Consider the following 24516-nt stretch of genomic DNA (forward strand, 5'->3'; position numbering starts at 1 on the left):
TGAAGTTTAGATGATTTACTTCTCTTAGGATGGTCCTTTTCCTTGGAACATCCCTTTCTATGTATACTCATTCAACTCTCTATATATGGAAGCATGAATTGTGTTCTTTGTTTTTTCTAGCTTCCTCAATCTTTACATGTATATTTGATAATAATGAGATCTTTGTTTAATCAGATTGTCTCCTTGCTTAATGATGAATATAGAGAATGATGCGACAGGTTCCAGCTTATGATATAGAGAATGATGTGTGTCTACCCTCTCATGGCACCTCTTGAATGCCAAATGAGTACATGAGACTCCTTTGCAAGAGTGATCCAAAAATTTATGACAGTTTGAAGAAAATTTATGACACAGATTTTGGAAAAGTGCACGAAGACTTCAACAACGATGATGACATGGATGAGCTTATTAATGATTGGTATGAAGAAAGTGAAGTAGGCGAGGATGAAAGCTTTCTTAGAGATAAAGCACTTCAGCAAATCTACAAAGGCTCAATTTAATTGCCACAATTTAGTGCGACTTTACTTATCTTGAACCTCTAAAGTCATTATGCTTGGAGTAACGCATCCATTTCAGCACTATCAAAGTAAACTACTTCTCCCATGTCAATGTTGAGTCCATTATATTTAACAAAATCTATGAGTTATGTGTGCTTGAAATGCTACAGGTTACTATCATAAAGGTTTTTACCTACAAACAATGCCCTTCCTACTTCAAGAGACGAGGCAAAGAAGATGATCACCAAGCTTGGATTGGATTACAACACGATTCATGCATGTCCCAATGATTGTATTTTATACAAAGGTGAATACAAGAATGGGGAGAGATGCCCAAAATGTGAAACATCCCATTGCAAAGATGCAAGTAGAAAGATCCCTCGCAAGGTGCTTCGACATTTTTCATTGGCTCCCCATATACAATGTATATTTTAGAACCCAAAGTTAGTAAGACTCATGGATTGGGGAGCAAAGAACGTAAGTACAGATGGGATTATGCAAATTACCTCAGACTGTCTTGCCTTCAAGCATATCAATTCAAAGTGGCCAGAATTTGGACAAGAGTCGTGACACATTGAGATGGGTGTTGGATTGGATGGTGTGAATCCTTTCTCCATGCGTTCAAGTAAATGGTCCACTTGGCCAATAGTTCTTATGAACTACAACTTGCCACCATTTATTTGTTTTAAGAAACAACACCTAATTTTGTCCCTCATAATCCCAAGAAAATGTCAAGTCAAAGACCTTAACGTTTATTTGGCTCCTCTTATTGATGATCTCCTAGAGTTATGGAGAGGCATAGACGTGCTTGACGTTGTCGTGATATTATGAGGACACAGTGTGAAAAAGTATGGAATGCATCATCATTCGACTTCTTATTAATCAAGAGAGTCAAGGTGATATGAGTCATTAGTATTAGTGTAAGTTGCATGGATTATCCAAAAATACTAGATTTTTGGATAATTTTAGCCTATATTTGATATTATTTATTGTAAGAATCCGAAAAATTTAAAAAAGCTTCTAGATTAGGATGGCATGCAAAAAGCTAGTTGCTTTTTCAGCCAGTTAGGAGATTTTTCATAAGAGGGACAGATTGACGAAATCGCATGCGTTGCGATCGCTGTAAACAGGCTGAAAACTGCAGATTGAACTGAAAGAAGAAGGAGTGATCTGGGAAATCTGTGACTAGGTGTCCTGGGGTTTTATCCCCCTTTCAAAGCCAACGGAGCCATCAGATTTGGGTTCCGGGCAGCAAAGAAAGAGCTGATTTTTCTGATCCACGTCTTTGGTTTATGAAGGAGCTCCAGGAGAACTAATGCCTGGAGATTGCTTCTGACTAGTGCGAAGATTCTAGGTTCTTTCAATACATATTGATTCAAATCATTGTGATTTGTTTTTGTCGTGTTTCCCACTTGGGTATTCTCTATCTTCTCTTGTATCTCCTATCTCTACTTCCTTTTACTTTTGATCCCCGGTGGATTCGACCTTTCGACAAAAACCCCTCCAACATTGGTGAACACGATGTGAAAGGTTTCCAGAAGAAGGAAAGACAAGATAGGAGAATATTTGAATACATTCTCCAGTGATGTTTTGCAATAGTTGGTGCAAAATATGAATATACTTATACAGGTACAATAATAACAATAGGTGATGCAAGCTTCAACTCAAACAGAAAGTGTTGTGATGAATGCTTTGCAAGCAGTTGAGCATGAGGTGAAGTTATTCAATGGCAGGAATGTATCTGCATATGTACATACCTATGCTTAGAAGATGGAATTCTTTGGAGTGGCTCAATCTGCATGGAGCCGGTATTTTGTACGTGTACTGTTCATGAACTGAAAGCACGGATTACTGAATTATACTCGCAGGATGCAGACTGGGTAGCCTTTAAGAAGACACTCAGGGAAGAATTTTATATTGAGGATACCAGTTTGATTACGCGCAAGAATTTTCAAGAGTGGGTTATACAACCCAATAAGGGTCTTGTGGCTACATAATTATTAAGAGAAATTGAAAGTCAATTTGAGCAGTTGGATCTCGCAGAACAGCAAGCTCTTGCAAGTCAGAAAATTGAATTGTTTCTACAGGCAGCTGATCCTGAGCTTCAAGAGAAGCTTGATGATTTGCTGGAGGATTAGACTACAGAGATAGGTTTGAAAATAGAGTGGAGACATGTCAAGGAAGCTGTTACTATGCTTGTGAAGAAGCATAGAAGAAGAGAAAGATTGCATGTCTCTAGCTTGCCCACTGTTACGAGAAAGACAGTTAATGTATCCAGTAAGCCACATACTTCTGTGGCTAACCCTATGGTTGTACCTACTATTGTTCCCTCTGTTAGGGAAGATGTCTTAGATGAATTGGTCAAAGGGATGCGAGATCTTCAATTGAAGGTTGCAAAATTGGACGAAAAAGGACAAGAGGAAAGGGGACGGGCAGTAGCCCCTAAGCCTGGAAAAAGATGTATGTAGTGTGATAGTTTGCAGCATGAGAGAAAGGATTGTGTTGCCTATCAGGAGGCCTTGGCACGACAGCTTATCTTTTGGAAAGATGGCAAGATCCATGCACAAGAAACGGGATTGCCTCTTGCTTTGAATTTTGGAAAGGGAGATATGGAGAAGTTGTTGTAGCCAAGATATAAGTTGCAATCTGACATTGAGATAGCCCATAGATCTTAAGAAGGTTCTTGAAGAACGGATCTTAAACAGTCGGGTGGAATTTACCTTGGGAGAGGTGCTTGGCATTGCCAAGCAAGAATTTCATGATGAGATCATTGAGATAATTAAAAGGAAGCGTCAGTTTCTTGGTGATACCACTAGTGCATTGTTGCAATTTGAAGAGGAAACTGGTTTGTTGGGTATTCAGACTGAATATGAGCATGAAGTAAGTACTGGATTATCTATGCATGATGCTACTAATCAGTGGACAGCATGTGGGAAGAAAGTGGCTGAAAATGCATTGATGTACAGGAAGAGCAACACTTCTTTGTGCAAGATAATTCCTCATATGCAGTGATTTTGGGACAGCCCTATATTACAAGTATGCGTATGGAAACAAAGGTGTTTGATGATGGTTCTGCTTATGCAAGAGTTAGAAGCAAGGATGGGAGAAAAGCAGTCCAATTTCTTACTGTTTGTGTTAATCATCCTAGAAATCGTGATACGCTTCGAGAGTCTCCTTTGGTTCCAAATGCAAGGGAATTCAAAGACCTGGATTTTCATTAAGCACTGCTGTAATGCGGGGCTATAGTAGTGCTCTTCAGAGGGTGTACTCGCCTCTTGATGAAATGAAGCATATATTTACTATTGATAATTCTCAGTTTATGGCAAACAGTTCATGTTGGTTTAAGCCTATGGAAGCTATGTGTAGGGCTGAACGCATATTTGTGAAATGGGCTACTAAGAAACTGAGAGCATTGGGGTTGTTAGTTGAAAATGATGGCAATTCAGGCATCTTTTATGGGCTGAATATTAATGACACTATGGCTGAAATTTCAGCAACTATACATGCAGAAAATGAGGCTGAAAACATAGTGTTGTCAGTACGTTCTTTGGATATGTATGATGTTATAGCATTGTTTGCTTAGCAAGAAGGATTACAATGGGCTGAAGCACTTGTGGAGACAAAGTGTAAGACAATTGACAAAAAGGTGAAACCAATTGCTTTTCCAGTTCCACCAGAGAGTGAGGGTTTGTATGAAAAAGTGTCAAGTCAGCCAAGCTCTTACGGGATCCTAAAGATATAGGTCATCAATTTACATTTGAAACATTGCAGGAATTGAAAATTGGAGCAGAAGGGTTTCTTTTGCCTGCTGAGAGAGACTGTTTTATGCGGATGTTGGCTAGACATGGGAAGGCATTTGCATTTTAGCCAAGTGAAATAGGTTGTGTGGATCCAAATGTTGTCTCTCCTATGGTCATATTTACTGTGCCACATGTACCATGGAACTTGAGGCCTATTCCAGTGCCTAAAGCTTACTTGCCAAAGTTGATGGATTTGCTAAATGAAAAGATTTGCATGAAGATCTTGAATCCTTCTTCAGCCCCGTACTCAAATCGTTGGTTTACTGTGCCCAAAAAGAATGGGGCTTTGAGATTTATTCAAGAAATGCAACCGGTCAATAAAGTGACCATAAGAAATGTGGGTGCAGGTCCTGTGGTTGATGAATTTGTAGAGGCTTTTGTAGGTAGAGCGATCTATTCTTTGGGTGATCCTTACTCGGGTTATGATCAATTTTAGCTTGCAATTGAAAGCAAGGATATCACAACCATGAAGTCTCTTTTGGGGTTAGTACGGATGTGTACTCTCCCACAGGGTGTAACAAACTCAGTGGCACACATGACAAATGCTATGAATAGGGTACTCACAGATTTTATACCACAATTGACTATGCCCTTCTTGGATGATGTTCCAATCAAAGGGAGTGTAGTGGATGAAAAGAATGAAGAGGTGGATACTCATGGATGCAGACAATTTGTTGCAGACCATATTGTGGATTGTGAGAGGATTTTGACACGTCTAGAAGAGGTGCATTTAACTCTTTCTGGAAAAAAGTCTGTCTTTGGAGTTGAAGAGGTTTTGATTGTTGGGCATATGTGTGGGCCTTATGGGCGAAGGCCATCACCAGCAAAAATAGATGGGATTAATAGAATGCGAGATGTATGCACAAATGTATCAGAGGTGCGTAGATTCTTGGGTGCATGTGTGTTCTATTTGATATGAATTCCTCACTTTGCACATGTAGCTGATGCTCTTTATCAGCTTCTAAGGAAAGGTCAGAAATTTCATTGGGAAAGGAAGCATAAAAAAGCAATGAAGAAATAAGCAACTCTTAAAATCTGCTTCTACATTGAGAAAGGCTGACTATTCACATGGAAAGCCTATCATTATTATTGTTGATACAAGCCCAACCCCGATTGGATGGGCAATTGGGCAAGATGATGAGGAAGGGCAAAGATATGCAATTCGCTTTGGTGCAAAAGTATTGACTGAACGACATAGAAGATATCCACAGGTAAAAGGAGAATTATGGGGAATTGTGACAGCCCGTAAATGTGATAAGGAGTATTTTATGGGTGCTCATGTAGTCATTGAGACCGATTGTTTGCCGGTATTGGGTATGATTACTAGTTGTGCTACCCTGGACATTGCTATGCTTCGGTGGATTGCATACATCAAATCTTTGAACCCTGAATTTTAGCATATTGCAAGAAGAGATAACCCAGTGTGGCAGACATGTTATCTCGAGCACGTTATGAGAATGAAGATGGGATGATGGATGACAAGGAAGAAGATGACTTTCTTATGACTGAAAATGATGTTGCAAGAGTGAATTTAGCAATGCAAGGTGTTGCTACAGCATTAACAGAAGCTTGGACAATAAAGAGAAGACACTTTAGATGTTTTGCATCTTGTGTAGAAGTGTTTCTAGAAGACAAATATGTAGGAGAGTGGCTGAGAATTGGTCAATATCTTAGTACATTAACAAAGAGAGATGAATGGTCAGATGAGGAGTTTAAGAAGATCAAGAGGAAAGCCTATGGATTTTTCTTAAAAGATGGATACTTATGGAAACATGCTAAAAAGAAACAGGGTATGCCATTGCGAGTTTTGGGTGATAGAGCTTCACAAGTAACTATTATGCAAGAATTTCATGAAAGCTTATGGGTTGGTCATAGAGGTGTTTGTGGTACTTTTACAAAGATCAAAGAAAGACCTTGGTGGCAGGGTATGTATAAGGATGTTTCTCACTTTGTGGAAACATGTATGACATGTCAAATATATTCATTTGTGAGACATCGGGATGGATTGCAACCCACATATCCATTGTCTCTTCATTTGAAGTGGGTAGTGGATTTGGTCACAATGCCTACAGGTCTTTGACAAATGAGGTATCTTGTGCTTGCTCATGAAGACTTGACTAATCAAGTGGAAGGGAGAGCTTTACATACTAAGACAACAAATGATGTGTGTACTTTTCTCTTAGAAGAGATCTTTTGTCGGTATGACTGTGTGGGAAAAATTACAGTGATTAGGTGTCCTGGAGTTTTATCCCCCTTTCGAAGCCAACAGAGCCATCAAATTTGGGTTCCAGGCAATAGAGAAAGAGCTGATTTTTCTGATCCACGTTTTTGGTCTATGAAGGAGCTCCAGGAGAACTAATGACTGGAGATTACTTCTGAGTAGTGCAAAGATTCCAGGTTCTTTCAATATATATTGATTCAATTCATTGTGATTTGTTTTTGTCGTGTTTACCACTTGGGTATTCTCTATCTTCTCTTCCATCTCTACTTCCTTTTACTTCTGATCCCCTCAACCTTTCGACAAAAACCCCTCTGACAACGTGTCAAAACAAGATTACAAAAGAAGGTTTCAAGTTCGTGGAATTTTAGCATGTACTAAACACAACATTCCTGGCTATGGATTTTGTTCAGGTATTTGACTGTGAATTAAGTAGCACATGCGGGAGTATTTTCATTTTAATTTAATCTTTCATGCTCATGCTAAATGTTTTCCTATGGATGCAAGGTGTTCAACCAAGGGTTATAAATCTTGTCCCCTATGCAGTCATTGGTTGAGATCTTCATATAGTAAGCATCTCAATAAGAACATATATCTTTGGCATAGATGATTCTTGCCTAAAGATCACTCAATACATTGAAAGACACAAGCTAGACACTTCAATGGAAAGGCTGAGAGTGGCCGATGTCTAGTGACGCCTATAGATTGGTACAAAAAGTGGACGGAAGGATGTATCATCAATCCACAGTCAGAGCTTGCAAGCGATGAAGACAATGAACGAGGTCGAGGATGAAGTTCTCTAGCTCCCTCTATCTCTATATGGTTTCATCTAGAGTATTGGAAGGATCTAAAGATTTGTCATCTTCTTGATCCTATGCATATATTTAAGAACGTAGGACACTCTTTATGGAAACATCTCATTGGTTTTAAGAACGCAGAGCAATCTAGAATGACTTAAAGGAGCAAAATTGCAAGCATGCTTTATGGCCTCGAGTCAATGAAGAGACAGGAAGAAAAGAGTATGCACATGCACCATGGGTGTTAACCCCCATGGAGATTTCAATGATCAATCGATGGATACGGTCTATTCAAACACCCACAGGATATGGTGCATCATTGCAAAACATATTTACTGTGGATGACACGAGTCTTTCCAACTTGAAAATACATGATTGGCATAATTTCATCAAGGTAACTCTTACTTTTTTTTGGTCCGCAGCTCATTGTTGTTCTGAGAAGTTGTCTGACTGTATTGTAAAACGGATGCATGTAGCATGTCCTCCCTCTTGTCATCAATGGTTTTCTGATGAGTGGTGTTCATGACATTATCTACCACTTGGGGAAGCTTGCAAGGTACATCTACACTTTGCACATGCCTATATCTATGCTTGGAATGGGATTTCACATAATGTTCATTTATTTTTTCAGATGGATCACATCTAAGGAGATAGATGTGTTGTCAATAGCCCATAAAAAAAGGGAATGCATTGAGCTCCTTTTCCTAATGGGAGAAGGAGCTACCAACTTCTTTTTTTGACATTTAAGTCCACATACTAATCCATTTGGTGGATGAGATAGAGATTGCAGGTGTTGTTAGCACTCATTGGATGTTTTGGGTAGAGAAGTTCATGGGAGTCATGAAGGGGCTTGTTCGCCAAACAGCCCATCTAGACGGCTCAATGTCAGAGGGATGGTTGCTCGAAGATTGCATGTACTACCTTGCCGAGTACCTTGAGTGTGTTGATGAGGATGATCCTTGCACATGGACAATGGATGATCCCACTACACTATCAGATGAGGTATTATGTGGTAAGGGCGCTCCTTTCAAGGTCTCATATGAGGAACGTACGAAATTTTCCACATTTGTTATTCACAACTCATAGTGTATGGAAAAATTTGTTGAAGAGTACCCTGAAGTAGTTTGCAATGGACAAAGAAAACAAGAAGGTCTGAAATGTAGCAAGACAGAACATCCCACAATTCTTTCATGGTTATCTCACCGTATTAGAGATGGAATCATGAAAGGGGAAGACATGAGTGATGAGCAAAGAGACATTGGATTTGGCTGTGATAGAGAGGTAACATTTCTTTCTTTCATGTGCCTATATTGAGTTGTATGTAATCTTAGTGATGTAACTTAAAGTTTACATATTTCATTCTTACACTTTAGGTAAGATGGGTGCAGATGAGACATGCATTATGGATGCTTGGAGGATAGGTGATCCAAATGACAAAAGAGGTCAGATCCTCATGTTGAAATTTGAGGACATGGATAGCAAAAGGGCCTTCTTATCAAAGAGAAAGGCTTCGAAGGGTGAAAAGATTTATCTCGATGAGGATCTCACACCCGCACAGTTGGAGCACAAGATGGCTAGCATGCCAAAAGTGTTGGAGGGCCTATGAGAGATGCTAAAGATGTCCCTTTGTAATTGTAATGGTTCAATGAGACTTGATGCATGTTATTTTGATGATACTTTTCGTGGGATAGACATGGCTATGTATACAGAGACACATCAATGTATAAATTCCATATTACGGGATGTTGTGGGATACAAATGGGAGAGCGTCTATAGACCTCAACCCTGTAGACCATGAGAAACCATGGGGTTAGGTGGGGTGGCTATTCTTTATCATGAGAGCCTCCAACTCATGATTCATTTGGTGTCGCAAGATGTGCATGCTAGATATATGTGGGTAAGGCTAAGGATAGGGCACCTAAGGGACCTATGTGTTGCAGTATGTTACTTCCACCTATCTTTTCAACATTGGCTCTTAGGGAGGGATCACCATTTGAAGTACTACATGAGGATATTATGAGATATGCAAGCAGTGGGGACATACTACTAGTGGGAGACTTTAATGCTCGAATAGGAAGTGAATAGTCTGCCTTCTATGATACTAGACATGAAATGTTTAAGAAATTGACATTGGATGAACTAGGGCTTGTCAAGACATCTCAAGATAAGGAGGTGACAACATATGGATCCCATCTGCTAGCTTTAGGAAGTGCTCATGAATTGGCTATATTCAATGGTCTATTAAGATGGTCGGGGGTGAATGCTTTCACTTGTTGGAACAACAAAAAAGGGGCCAGCATTGTGGACTATGTAATGGGCTCACCAGTGTATTTTCCCAGAAATCAAGCATTTTGAGATATGTGATAAGCCCTTTGGTATAGCAGCCGACCATGTGATCCCAAAATTTACTCTAACATGTGGTCAAAGACAAGAAACATGCACACAGTTACACACATTTCCACATTATGAATTTCTAGAGAAAACATTGCATATCTATATTGATGCAATATGAGATGGCTTAAGCCAGCTAGACCAACATGAACCACTAGAAGATGTCACTAGATCTCTAGCAAAGGTTTTACACACTGCATCTTTAGAGGCATTCCCATGTAAGATGGGCTCTACAGCAATATGCAGCTATACTGCCCCTCAAAATGCTTGGTATGATGATGAGTGCAGACAGACTAGGACCCGCCGCCTACAAAGGGATATTACACTAGAGACATGCACACACAAACAAGAAAGGAATATCTTTTGTCATCTTGTGTGGAAAAAGAAGAGAGATTATTTAGCCAAACTAGAGTCAGAGATGTATCAACTCTTTTTTTAGTAGAGATAGCAAGAAGACATGGAGGAAATTTCATGGGAGAAAACCCCTAATTGAGTTGACATCACCTATGGTATGGCATGAACATGCTAGGGCACTGTATGATGTTCCATCACAAGAGCACATACCCTATACAACAAACTCTAGGCCAACACAATGTGGTTTCTTTACAGAAAAGATGGTGAGATATGCCATTTGGAGGTTGAAGAATGGGAGAGCACATGATTAAGATGGCATTGTGGTAGAGCATTTTGCACATGCATGTTATGCACTGGCCCCTAACTTGGCGAATCTCTTCAATAGAGCCATATGTGAGGGGTTTCCAGTAATTTGGTGTGACCACAAAAATAGTGCCAATTTTTAAGAGTGGAGATCCATTGGTCGCTAAACAACTATGGTACTATTACGATTGGCCATATACTAGCAAATATATATGCCTCTATTGTGGAACATGAGTTGATTTGGTGGGCTAAAACAAAGAAAATACAGTCTGCAGGACAAGCTGGCTTCCATCGCAAATACAACATGCTAGACCATGTATTCAAGCTGTCCTGCCGCTACGCGCACACCGTGTTAAAAAATCTAGAGTGTGGCTTCCTTCTAGATTTAGAGAGCCAATGCCACTTTAGGCATTGGTGTTAGTGTCCATGGTTCAAAATATTAGATTTTTTTGGACAAGTTTTTAGTCAATTTTTAATATTCTAGATATTATCTCTTGTAAAAATCCATGAAACTATAGACAACTTCCAGATTAGGATGACATGTAAAAGAAAGCATGTAGCTTTCAGCCAATTGGAGAGGATTTTATGTAAAAAGAGAGATTCACGAAATCGCACAATGCTTGATCGTTGTTTTCAGGCGCAGTGAACAGCACTCCGAAGTGGGAGATGAAGGAGTGATCTTGCCAAATTTTGGCCAAGTGTCCTGGTATTTAACCCCCCTTTTGGAGCTAATGTAGGCTTCAGATTAGCAATCTGAGTAGCATAGAGAAAGGTATTATTTTATACATGTTTTTGTCTATTAGAGTTATATCTTCTCATAATGCTGAAAGAAACTAATAGGCTTCATCTATGTTAGTATTCTTCTACATTTTTAAATTCTTTTTTTTTAGTATTCTTCTATGACTTCAATTTCTTCAAACGCTTTCTCTTCCATCTACTCCTCTCCCTAAATCTACCTTCACCCACTGTCTCTTATCTTTAAGAACTTGGCTTGAAACCTTTAACCCTTCTCTTATCTCTACCATCTCTGGAGTCTAAGCTCTTGAACCCCCATACATTCTTCTCTTGCCAAAGCCTATGCACTGTGACATTGGTGAACCCGACGTGAAGGTCAGTGTAAGAGAACTCCAAGATGGGGGATTCTTCAGGAGATACTCTACAACAATTGGTGTGTATACTACAGCAGACTCAGCAACAAAAAATCCAAATGTTACAACAACAACAACAACAAAGGCAAGACGAAGAGAAGATTGATTCCACAACTATTAAGGCCCTAGAGGAAGTTGGGAAAAAATTAAAACAATTTAATGGTCAAAATGTCCTTGTTTTTATTCACTTGTATGTTGAAAAAATGCTCTTCTTTGGTGTACCACAACATACATGGAGTTGCTATTTTGCCAGACTAGCCAAGCATGGTCTTCAAGAGAGAATCCATGGTCTTTTTCAGCAAGATGCGGATTGGGATGCATTAAAAAAGGCCCTATGTGAAGAATTATTCTTAGAAGACTCTGGTCTTATGACGAAGAAAAGTTTCACTGATTGGGTTGAGAAACCCAACAAAGGTTTAGCTACAACCACTTTATACCATGAGTTTGAAAGTAAATTTGGAAAACTTGATCCTGAAGGCCAACAAAGTATGGAAAGTCAAAAGATTGAATTATTCCTTAAGACTGCAGATCCCATTCTGCAAGAAAAACTTGTTGATCACCTAGAAGACGCTACCTCCGAATCAGGAGCCAAGACTGCATGGACAGATGTTACTGATGCAGTTAACATGATTGCTCGAAGAGAGCAGATGCGACTAAGATTGGGCTCTACTTCAACTTCAACAACTCCATTGATGGAGCTTGTCCACCTTCAAAATCCCCTATTCCTTTGACTAATCAACCAACTTTTTCTTCTTCTGTTCCTTCTAAAAATGATGTAATGGATGAACTCATTAAAAGCATGCGTGATCTTCATTTGAATCTTACAAAAATTAGCTCCAAGGTGGACAAGTTGGATGTCAAAGTTGAAGAAGGAGGACGATATTCAACTCAAAGACCCATGAGAGAAGGCTTTAAGAGGTGTTCTATTTGGTGCGACAGCCAACAACATGACAAGAGGGAGTGTTCTGTCTTTCGTGAGGCTGAAGCACAGAATCTCCACCTTCATCATGTAGCTGAAACTGATGTTCCACTAGAGCCAAATTTTGGCAATGGTGGAATGAATAAAATATTAGAAGATTTAGCTGTAAAGAATGCCTATGCAGCAATTGATGCAGCTACCTACGGGCTGCAAATTGAGCCAACTAAATCAAGTTTGAAAGCATGTAAATCTAATGTGAAATCTAAAGTATGGATGCAGAAATTAGATCAAATGGAACGTGATAAAGCAGGAAAAGAAGATTTGGCTAATGCCAGTCAGTGCATTTGAGGAATAACTGGTAGATTCTTTTTTTTCCTTTGCACATTTGGCTGATGTCAATCATAAAGAAGTCTTGATTGAAATAAAGAGAAGAAGAGAAGATGAACCAGGGCCTTCCTCTTCTGGCCCTCCAAAATAGGTAATTAGAAGAACACCTGAATAACCAAAGCTTGCTGAAAATATAACCCCAGATCAAGACATGGAAGATGCGCCACAAACAAAGAAGACCGAATGAAAGAAGAAAGGCAAGCAGCCAGGCTACAAATTGCAGTCTGACATAGAATTTGCAACCGATCTCAAACGAGTCCTAGAAGAACGAATTTTAGGAAGAAAAATTGAATTCACCTTAGGCAAAATTCTTGGAATTGCCAAACGTGAATTCCATAATGTAATTATTAATGTAATCAAAAGGAAAAGACAATATGTTGGTGATGAAGCTGAAGAAACAGTGCATGCTTTTTTGCAAGTTCTTCGAGTTTTTGTGCAGGATGAAGAGAAGTTGACTTCACAAGGATTTCATCTTGAAGCAGTTAAAGAATTAATTGCAGCAATTGAAGCTGAAGATAAAGAAAGCATGAATGCAAAAATTAAAGAAGTGAAAGCTAAAAATGTAATGGTCAACTGGTCCAAACCAATTGGGCAGCACACCTCTCAAAAAGAAGGCCGTCTACAGCACATGCATGAGGAAGAGACTCAGTTCATTCCAAGCAGTCACTACTCTTGTACACATTGGGCAAGAGCAACAATGGAGACAATCATCAAAATTGGAGAAAAAGTGTTTTATGTCTGCCTGTCCACTTGTGTAGGACACGTCTTAGCAGCCCATCGGAAAGAGAGTCCAGAAAGCACCGCCTGGCACTCCCACGGAATGTCACGGGTTTGCGATCTAGGTCTTCCCTAGTCTGCCACGAAGCGGAAGCATTCCGATCGTTCCCACTTAGGATCGACCTGAATTGGGGTTTCCCTAATAGTCAAGTTCCTTGGAGGTAATTAGTGTCGAGCCCAAAAAACATTAGGGTCGAAGCAGATTTATACTGCACTTGGTTCAAGGAGAATGGAAAATGAGAGGGATGTGAAGCTCGACCTCTCTACCCATAAGGCACAGTCCCATTCCGTTCCCCCTAAAACAATACAAATCAGGACCCTAGCTCTATAGATTCTAGGTCATTGTTACCTTGCTGTCGATTCCTTTTGAGAAAAGTTCCCGGCCAACTAGGACCACCCTTCTGTAGGACGGACCCATGGTCACATCCACCGCACTTTCTCAGGTTGCTTTAGTTATCTAATTAAGTACCACATTTAGATTGACAAGCAAAAATAGCTTTCTTAATGCTCTAACAACCCCCTTGGATAGGGTCAGGCAGACAGTCGGGGGTAACTGATGCTGCCTCTCCCTCCAAGCCTTCAACATGAAGCATTAATTATTTTTCCAGCTTTAGTTCCTTGAGCAAAGAAGTACAAACAGTGCTCCTAACTGTACAAACACAATCAATCTAGTGGTTGTTTGTTGGGCCAACTGCTAAGGTGTGAATCCTTCCTTCTGAATACATCCAGTATTCGATCCGGGATCAATTGCGACTTAGCAAGATCCCAAGGGTTTTGTAAGCTGTGTTGCTAGTTTACCCTTTTTCCTTGGGTTAGGGTTTATACCTTGTTAACCCAATTTATCAATACCTTAGGTTTCCTTACATTAAGGTCAATAAATCCTGGACAACCTCATCACCTTAACTTGATTGGTCAATTGCTTGCTAGGCAATTCATAATTACCCTAACTTGGCAAATCATCCTCAAAGAAGGGTGATGTAGCAGGATGTCTACTCATCCTCTTGCAAATTAGACTTGTATGTAGAACTCGCCAACCTTGTTCTAAGGAGTGGCAATACTATTTTGTGATTTAACACAAAATGATACGATGTTGCAACTTGTTGCACGAGACAAGTGTCGCACCTAACTTGTGGGATTATTTCTCCCATCACACGGTATTCCTTGGTTAAGAATACCTTTGGTCAAGATGTAGGGTTTGGGAGTCCTCTTGACCCAACCCAACCCTAACCCTAACCCTACTAGGCCGATAACGCTTTGGCCCTAGGGTTCCTAGTTTCCTTTCGGAAGTCTAACATTTGGTCATCCGATCACTAGGGTGAGAACCCTAGATCGTTCTTGCATGGACGTTTAACTAACCCTAACATTCCGTGAATGTGGGTAGGACCTTTGAGGTCGGAAATATTAAGTCGGTTTCCCGAGTGTGATACTAGGCAGAATTTTATCGTGGCTTAGCTCTACCTAGCGCATTGAGGTGATCATCATTTGAGTTTTACCATTACTAGCGATTTACCTAATTGATCTAATTGTCTTCTGACAAGAGGTGATCTTTCCTTAAAGATGCAACTACTTTTCCTAAAAGATGTAAATAATTGCAAGATATAACATTCCATGCAAATATGTGATTCATAGATTTTTTCCTTCTATGCAGCTATAAGTTCTACAATGATCATTACTTTTCCTTGCTTAAACTATAATGATTGACAATTCATTGCTAACTCATATAAACCCTACGTTGATTTACATCAAGAACTATGCCTATAAACCCTTCGTTTAATGCATTGAATTCAAGCTTTAATATGAAAATGCATCCTTTCCTAAATACAATCTTCGATAAAATAACTCCATGCATGAGCGAATGCCATGAGACCATTAATGATCTAACCCGTCCTTTAGCACTTAACCGACCTAAAATGTAACCATCCTCACATGCAATTTGCAAATTCATAATTCCTTTCCATGTATTACGACGATTTGGACAACATTCAATGGGCGTGTAAGATTATCCTCTATATGAACCACGACCATGAATTAATTCATAAGTGCATCATGCGACATAAGCTCTATCCTTCTTAGCACGATATCATCTTCTAAGTTATGCATTATTCGTTCAAGAAGGTTGCAACTACCCTTGTCCACGGGAGTGCGAGCAATTTCAAATAATTGACATGCACTAAACTTTGTAAAATGGATGAATAAATACATTTAAATTTTCCTAAAATCCATCATGCTTAACGCATCCCTTTCATGGAGAATACAATTGGAACCTGGATATTAAGATTCGAAGCGATGTCCATGCGTGTGCTCGGGTTGGAAGCTCCCGAGTGTGCGCCTCGTGTCTTTTTCTTAGGAGCCATTATGCTGTGAATTTCATTGCAGCAACTCCCCCTTGGATTACTCATGTGTTCCGAAGTCTCTCAGTCCGCGATCTCCCTCTCCTGTGCAGGACACGGCCTTGCGGTTGCGGGTTTAAAGTACCCCGGGAAGGCGTAGGTGAATAGCGGCTATGGGAAGCTTTTATAGAAGCTTCCAAACTCCTAACACAGGGAATGTGACGTGGAGAGAGAAAGTGGATGATGGAGAGGATGATGGGGAGGTCGATGACGATGATGATGAGGATGGTGATGAGGCGGCAGCGGGCGAGCGTGGCGGCAATAGGCGGCGTGAAGGCAGATGGTGGTGGCCTGGTTTCACAAGTGGGCAGCACGGCGACTTTTCTCCCTTTCCCTCTCCTCCCCTCAAGCTTGGGGAGGGGGTGGTCTTACAGGTCTAAGGGGGGGAAGGGTAGCCACCCAAGTGGCGGCCAGCATGATCCCCTCCTCATGCTCCTCCACCACATAACTCCTCTTACACTCCTACTCCCTCTCCCTGCCATTCATTGGCTGAGGGGGAGAGGGTTGTTAATAAAAATTTGCACTAAATTATCCATTATCCTTTTCTTTTCCCGTGAAGGGTGTTCCTGTGTGGGCTTGCAATTTCAAGCCATGGTCTTCCTTACACGACACGGAGCTGGAGTTTATTAATGCGCACGGGGTAATCACTTAGCCCAGAGTCTTTTTGTCGCATGGAGGTCACTTAAAATTGATTTTGCGCGGGGTGTGCGAGGTCTAAAATCATTAATATTTCGTACAAAAATATTACATTCTCTCCCCCTTAAAGGAATCGATATGTCCTCATCTTGAGAAGAACTGGGGGTATTGTTGGTTGAGAGTACTTTCATCCATCCAAGTGGCATCCTCTTCGGGATAATCTTTCCACTGGATGAGGTATTCTCTGAAGGTTCTGGATCTCAAATGCCTCTCCCTAACATCTAAGATCCTGTCAAGCTGTAGCTCAAGGACTCCTTGGCTAGGCATTACAACTTGTTGATCATCAAGCACGTGACTAGGGTTAGGCACATACTTTTTCAGTAGGCTGATATGGAATACATTATGAACTTTTAGGTTTTCGGGGAGTTACAGTCTCTAGGCATTAGGCCCTAGGCACTTGAGAATCTTGTAGGGCCCACAATACCTTGGACTTAGCTTTTTGCATTCACCCAAGGATAGGGAACTCTTCTTTGGACGTACGTGAATGAAGACCATATCACCTTCAATGAAGGATCTGTCTTGACATTTCAAGTCCGCGTAAGCCTTCTATCTGTCCTTGGCAGCTTGGATGTCCTGTCTTATTGACTTGATTTGGTCATCCATGTCTTCTAGCATCTGCTTTGAGGCTTCAACCCTCAAGGTTAGATCCGAAAATTTTAAAGGACTACGACAGTCGTGCCCATACAATGCTTGAAAAGGGGTCATCTGGATGCTTTGTTGGTAGGAAGCATTGTAGGCAAACTCAACCAGGGCAAATATTGAATCCACTTTTTGGGTTCACAATAGCAGTGTGCCTAAGCATATCTTCAATAACTTGGTTGACTCACTCCGTTTGACCATCAGTTTGGGGATGGTAAGCTATACTGGAACAGAGTTGAGTCCCAATGGCCTCGAAGATAGCCCTCCAGAAGTGTGATGTGAAGAGAGAGTCACGATCACTAATGATTCTTCTGGGAAACTCATGCAGCTTGAATATTTCCTTGATAAATAACCTTGCAATGTCTGAGGCTTTATAGTTTGTCTTAACAGGAATAAGATGTGCAACCTTGGTGAGCATATCCACCACAACCATAATGGAGTTGTATCCTCCCTAAACTTGGGGTAGGCCAACAACAAAATCCATACTAATGAATTCCCATTTCATTTGGGGAATGTCAAGCGGTTGCAACTTCCCTGGCATTTTGACATGTTCGGGCTTAATGCGTTGACAAGACAAACATTCCATGACATATTTGAGAATGTCACCTTTAAGCTTCTCCCAATAATAGCTCTTTCTGACCGCATTGAGGGTCTTGGCATAGCCAGGATGTCTTGAAAAAGGGGAGTCATGGGCTTCCCGAAGTATCTTCTGCTTGAGTGACTGGCTTGCCGATATACATAATCTCGTCCTATAGTAGACAAGTCCACTATTGATAGAGAATTCTTGATACTTCGTTTGTAGCTTCGGGTCTTGATCCTTGACGAGGATCTCCCTTAGCAATTTCTGATAGGTTGGGTCATGGCATGCTTCTTCTCTAGCTAGCTCAATGATTTCGTGATCAACTTTCGTTTGAGGAGGAAGCTCTGTCAGCTCTTCAGGAAATACGTCTGCATATTCCTTTAACCATGAAGGTTCTTCCCTAGACTCCTGATTCTGATCTAGCTTATTTAGCTTAATCAAATAGACAGGTAGCCCCTTTCTAACTCCTTTTATTATCCGAGATGCTTTGGCCATTTGAATTTTTGGCTTCCTAGCCTCTCCTTGAGTTGTAACCAGTTCTCTTTCAGAATTTCGAAAGGAGACTTGGCCCTTTCCACAGTGAATGTGGGCATCATTAGGTTTAAGCCAATCCATTCCAAGCAAACACTCGTGGATACCTAGGTTCATAACTCTGAATCTGACCAAAGTCGACTTTCCACCCATTCCACCCAGTAGGAATTTCACCTTAGCTGTTTGCCTGGTACAAGTGACCTCACAACCATTTGCTAACTCCACAAGTAGGGTAGGTGCATCTTTTGTGGCTATTCCTAATCTTCTTGCACAGACTAGTGAAATGAAGGAATGTGTACTGCCACAATCAATCAAGGTTTTAAAGCTTTTACCTTGAAAATCCGATGGAGTTTGAATCACTGAGAATTGGCGATTCGGGCCTTTTCTGTGAAGAGCGGCATGAACCGTTGCTCTCTCAATGTCTGCTTCCATGGATGGGTCTTCTTCATCACACAGCTCCTTGTTGGCCATACTAGAGGTTCTTCCTCTGGCCATGACGACGGCTCCTTGGCCACGGATGGCTCCTTGGGATGGCCCTTGACGTTGTCCTCTGCTAAGCTTGGGACATTACCTTTTAAAGTGACCCCGCTTGTTGCAATGGAAGCAACGGAGATTGCAGCCATTACCTTGGGTAGGAACAAAATTATTGACAGTGCTGGTCCTAGCTTTCTTCCTTTGTGCCTGATTTTGGCCTTGCGCTCTCTTAGCCTGAGACCTATACACTCCCTTGTTTTGATACTTGTAAGACCAAGTCTTGTTATTTCTGGGCCTGGTCTGCACCTCCTGTATTATGGGTGCAGCTCGAATGAGCGCATCCTATAAATCTGTTGGGCGCATTGATTCCAGGTGGGTGTTTATAGGCGGATTTAATCCGTCATCACAGAACTTTGACACCTGTTGTGTCATATCCATTTGTGATGCGTACTTTAAGAGAGAGACGAACTTTGAATAGTAAGCATCAAGAGATAGTCCAAGCTGCTTCAGCTCATAGAACTCATTCATCTTCTACGTGCGGTAGGCAAGTGGTAGATATCTCCCTCGCACAACACTTTTAAGCTTCTCCCAAGTAACTGACCCTTCCGATATCCCTTAGTCTGTGCACCATTGCTTCCACCAAAGTCTTGCTTCGTCGCTAAGCTTCAGCTTGGCGAGCATTGCTTGGTTGGTGGGTGCAATACCTGATGCTTCAAAGTAATCCTCCATGGATTCGATCCGGATCTCGGCATCAGTTTGGACGGTCCTTCCCTTACCATCAAATTCTGGTGGCTTGATTTGTTTGAGAAGAAACTTCTTCTCTTGAATTACAACCGTACTGGGTGTAGGGGTCAGACTAGGGATCTGCACTTGAGGTTGCACCTGGGCATTTAAAATTCTTTACGTTAAAAACTTGCTAAGCGTTTTTCACATTACATTACATGCCCAGTTCATCTTTTAGCCAAGTGATCTAATCACTTAACTCCGTTATCAACACTTACAACCAAGACAATCATTGAAAAAAAAGTCTATTTCATTCATATGGGCATAGCCCTTCTGAGTACAATTATTCTTGGGAAGATAGAGCAAGCTAATACATTAATTCGGGGAGAATAAGATTGTGTTACATTTAGCCACGGGAACTGAGTAATAATATGGATTGGGGTCATGGATTTTCAGGAATCGATAGGTCATAGGAAGCTTAGGGTATTCTTTCCTTTGATACCCGTTCTTCTCATAACGTCCCAACACCTTGATTCTATCAGCAGGGATTACTTGAGTCACTTCCTCGTACACATACTTGTTCTGCTTGACCTTTCGACTGCCGATATGTAGGGTTGCGTTTGCGTGAGCCTCAACAAAGATGAACAGTTTCACGATCTTTAAGTCCTCCATCCACTTGATTCTCTTCAAGTTGGTCCGAAGGTATGCAAGTCGGTGGGCAGCTATGTAATAAATTCCTGAATCACCCATCCATGTCCGTTCCATGTACAGGGGTGAACGATTGTAGATGCTGTCTAGGATATTCATCATACCTAGCCTCCGTTGATAATCCGACGAAGCACGCATCGCAGTCATAAACATAACTTGGAACACCAAGAAATTGTTCCATGCTTCATGACTCTGCAAGACAGCATCGATAAGTAAGTAAGGATATTTTTTTAACAGCAACATTTTCTCTACTTCTCCTCATTAAGTTTCCTTGAAAATATTAGATCCTCATTGGTTCGCTCTGATACCAACTGTAATGTGTCCGCCTATCCACTTGTAGGACACGTCTTAGTAGCCCATCGGAAAGAGAGTCCAGAAAGCGCCACCTAGCACTTCCACGGAATGCCATGGGGTTTGCGATCTAGGTCTTGCCGAGTCTGCCACAAAGCGAAAGCATTCTGGCCGTTCCCACTTAGGATCGACCTAAATCAGGGTTTCCCTAATGGTCAAGTTCCTCGGAAGTTACTAGCGTCGAGCCCTAGATGAACTACTTTACACAAAAACATCAGGGTCGAAGCGGATTTACACTGCACTTGGTTCAAGGAGAATGAGAAATGAGAGGGATGCAAAGCTTGACTCTCTGCCCGTAAGGCATAGTCCCATTCCATTCCCCTAAAACAGTACAAATCGGGACTCTAGCTCTATAGATTCTAGGTCATCGTTACCTTGCTGTCAATTCCTTTTGAGAAAAGTTCCTGACCAACTAGAACCACCCTTCCGTAGGACGGACCCATGGTCACATCCACCACACTTTTCTCAGGTTGCTTTAGTTATCTAATTACCTACCACATTTAGTTTGACAAGAAAAAACAGCTTCCTTAATTAGCCCAGTTCCTTCACGTAACTTAAGCACTGACATAGAAAAACAATGTCAAGCAAGTTCCTTTTCAACAATTGATCTTATTTATTAGTATTTGGAATACATCATATAATCCAGCTCAAAGGCTATTCCATAATCTGCCCGAAGGCAATTCCATAATCCGCCCGAAGGCAATTCCATAATCCGCCCAAAGGCAATTCCAGTAATCCTCAGGGATCGTTATTCCAAGTTTCCGTCCGTAGACTAGTATGTGGGCCTCGAGATCCAATCTCGAGTCACGTCGGCCTCTTGTGCAGGACCCGGAGGCAAGGGATTTACGGCCAGAGCCACCCTGGCACCCAAGCATTCTCCTGCTCCAAGTAGCACCCACGGAGAGACCTCTCGCGGTGGGTTCGGTCCACGTACCCAGCGCGGCTAACAACCCCCTTGGATATGGTCAAGCAGACAGTCGGGGGTAACTGATGCTGCCTCTCCCTCCAGGCTTTCAACCTGAAGCATTAATTATTTTTTTAGCTTTAGTTCCTTGAGCAAAGAAGTACAAACAGTGCTCCTAACTGTACAAACACAATCAATCTAGTGGTCGTTTGTTCGGCCAACTACTAAGGTGTGAATCCTTCCTTCCAAATACATCTAGTATTCGATTCGGGATCAATTGCGACTTGGCAAGATCCCAAGGGTTTTGTAAGCTGTGTTACTAGTTTACCCTTTTTCCTTGGGTTAGGGGTTATACCCTGTTAACCCAATTTATCAATACCTTAGGTTTCCTTACATTAAGGTCAATAAATCCTGGACAACCTCGTCACCCTAACTTGATTGGTCAATTGCTTGCTAGGCAATTCATAATTACCCTAACTTGGCAAATCATCCTCAAAGAAGGGTGATGTAGCAGGATGTCTACTCATCCTCTTGCAAATTAGACTTGTACATAGAACTCGCCAACCTTGTTCTAAGGAGTGGTAATACTATTTTGTGATTTAACACAAAATCATGCGACGTTGCAACTTGTTGCACGAGACAAGTGTGGCACCTAACTTGTGGGATTATTTCTCCCATCACACTGTATTCCTTAGTTAAGAATACCTTTGGTCAAGATGTAGGGTTTGGGAGTCCTCTTGACCCAACCCAACCCTAACCCTACTAGGCCGATAATGCTTTGGCCCTAGGGTTCCTAGTTTCCTTTTGGAAGTCTAACATTTGGTCATCCGATCACTAGGGTGAGAACCCTAGATCGTTCTTGTATGGGCGTTTAACTAACCCTAACATTCCGTGAATGTGGGTAGGATCTTTGAGGTCGGAAATATTAAGTCGGTTTCTCGAGTGCGATACTAGGCAAAATTTTATCGCAGCTTAGCTCTACCTAGCGCATTGAGGTGATCATCATTTGAGTTACACCATTACTTGCGATTTACCTAATTGATCTAATTGTCTTGTGACAAGAGGTGATCTTTCCTTAGAGATGCAACTACTTTTCCTAAAAGATGTAAATAATTGCAAGATATAACATTCCATGCAAATATGCGATTCATAGACTTTTTCCTTCTATGCAGCTATAAGTTCTACAATGATCGTTACTTTTCCTTGCTTAAACTATAATGATTGGCAATTCAGTGCTAACTCGTATAAACCCTACGTTGATTTACATCAAGAACTATGCCTATAAACCCTTCGTTTAATGCATTGAATTCAAGCTTTAATATGAAAATGCATCCTTTCCTAAATACAATCTTCGATAAAAGAACTCCATGCATGAGCGAATGCCAGGAGACCATTAATGATTTAACCCGTCCTTTAGCACTTAACCGACCTAAAATGTAACCATCCTCGCATGCAATTTGCAAATTCATAGTTCCTTTCCATGCATTGTGACGATTTGGACAACATTCAATGGGCGTGTAAGATTATCCTCTATATGAACCACGACCATGAATTTAATTCATAAGTGCATCATGCGACATAAGCTCTATCCTTCTTAGCACGATATCATCTTCTAAGTTATGTATTATTCGTTCAAGAAGATTGCAACTACCCTTGTCCACGGGAGTGCGAGCAATTTCAAAGAATGGACATGCACTAAACTTTGTAAAACGAATGAATAAATGCATTTAAAATTTCCTAAAAACCATCATGCTTAACGCATCCCTTTCATGCGAGAATACAATTGGTACCTGGGTATTAAGATTCTGAGCGATGTCCAGGCGTGTACTCGGGTTGGAAGCTCCCGCGTGTGTGCCTCGCATTTTTTGCTTAAGAGCCATTATGCAGTGAATTTCGTCACAGCAACTCCCGCTTGGATTACTCGCTTGTTCCAAAGTCTCTCAGTCCGTGATCTCCCTCATACGCAAGACATGGCCTTGCGGTTGCCGGTTTAAAGCACCCTGGGAAGGCATGGGTGAATAGGGGCTATGGGAAGCTTTTATAGAAGCTTCCAAAGAAACTTCCAAACTCGTGTCACAAGGAATGTGACGTGGAGAGAGAAAGTGGATGATGGAGAGGATGATGGGGAGGACAATGATGATGATGATGAGGATGGTGATGAGGTGGAAGCGGGCCAGTGCGGCGGCAACAGGCGGTGTGAAGGTGGATGGTGGCGGCCTGGTTCCACAGGCGGGCAGCACGGTGACTTTTCTCCCTTTCCCTCTCCTCCCCTCAGGCTTGGGGAGGGGGTGGTCTTATAGGTCTAAGGGGGGGAAGGGTAGCCACCCAAGTGGTGGCCAACATGATCCCCTCCTCATGCTCCTCTACCACATAACTCCTCTTACACTCCTACTCCCTCTCCCCGCCATGCATCTGCTAGGGGGAGGGGGTTATTAATTAAAAAATTTGCACTGAATTATCCATTATCCTTTGCTTTTCCCATGAAGGGTGTTCCCGTGTGGGCTTGCGGTTTCAAGCCACGGTCTTCCTTACACAATACGGAGCTGGAGTTGAAATTGCTTTTGTGCGGGGTGTGCGGGGTCTAAAATCATTAATATTTCATGCGGAAGTATTACAAAAAGAAACACCATGTATTGCACTCTTAGACCATGGCTCGAATATAAATGCCATGGCAAGGAGTCTCTATGAAAGTGGCGGATGGCCCATAGATGTTGATCTAGGATGACAAATGAGAGTTGCAAACAACTCTTTTGGAGAGTTATATGCTGCATGTCCTAATGTGCAGGTAACTATTGGAGACATAAAAGACAATTTTCACTTTTTTGTTCAAGACTCTTGTAGTTACCCTATCATTCTTGGGCAACCTTACATTTCTGAAGCCCGTTGGAAACAAAAGCTCTTGATGATGGTTCTTCCTATGCTCGAATCC

This window comes from Lygodium microphyllum, chromosome 13 (assembly GCF_053477565.2).
Source record: "Lygodium microphyllum isolate KBCC chromosome 13, Lygodium_microphyllum_v1.1.10, whole genome shotgun sequence".
Lineage (NCBI taxonomy): Eukaryota > Viridiplantae > Streptophyta > Polypodiopsida > Schizaeales > Lygodiaceae > Lygodium > Lygodium microphyllum.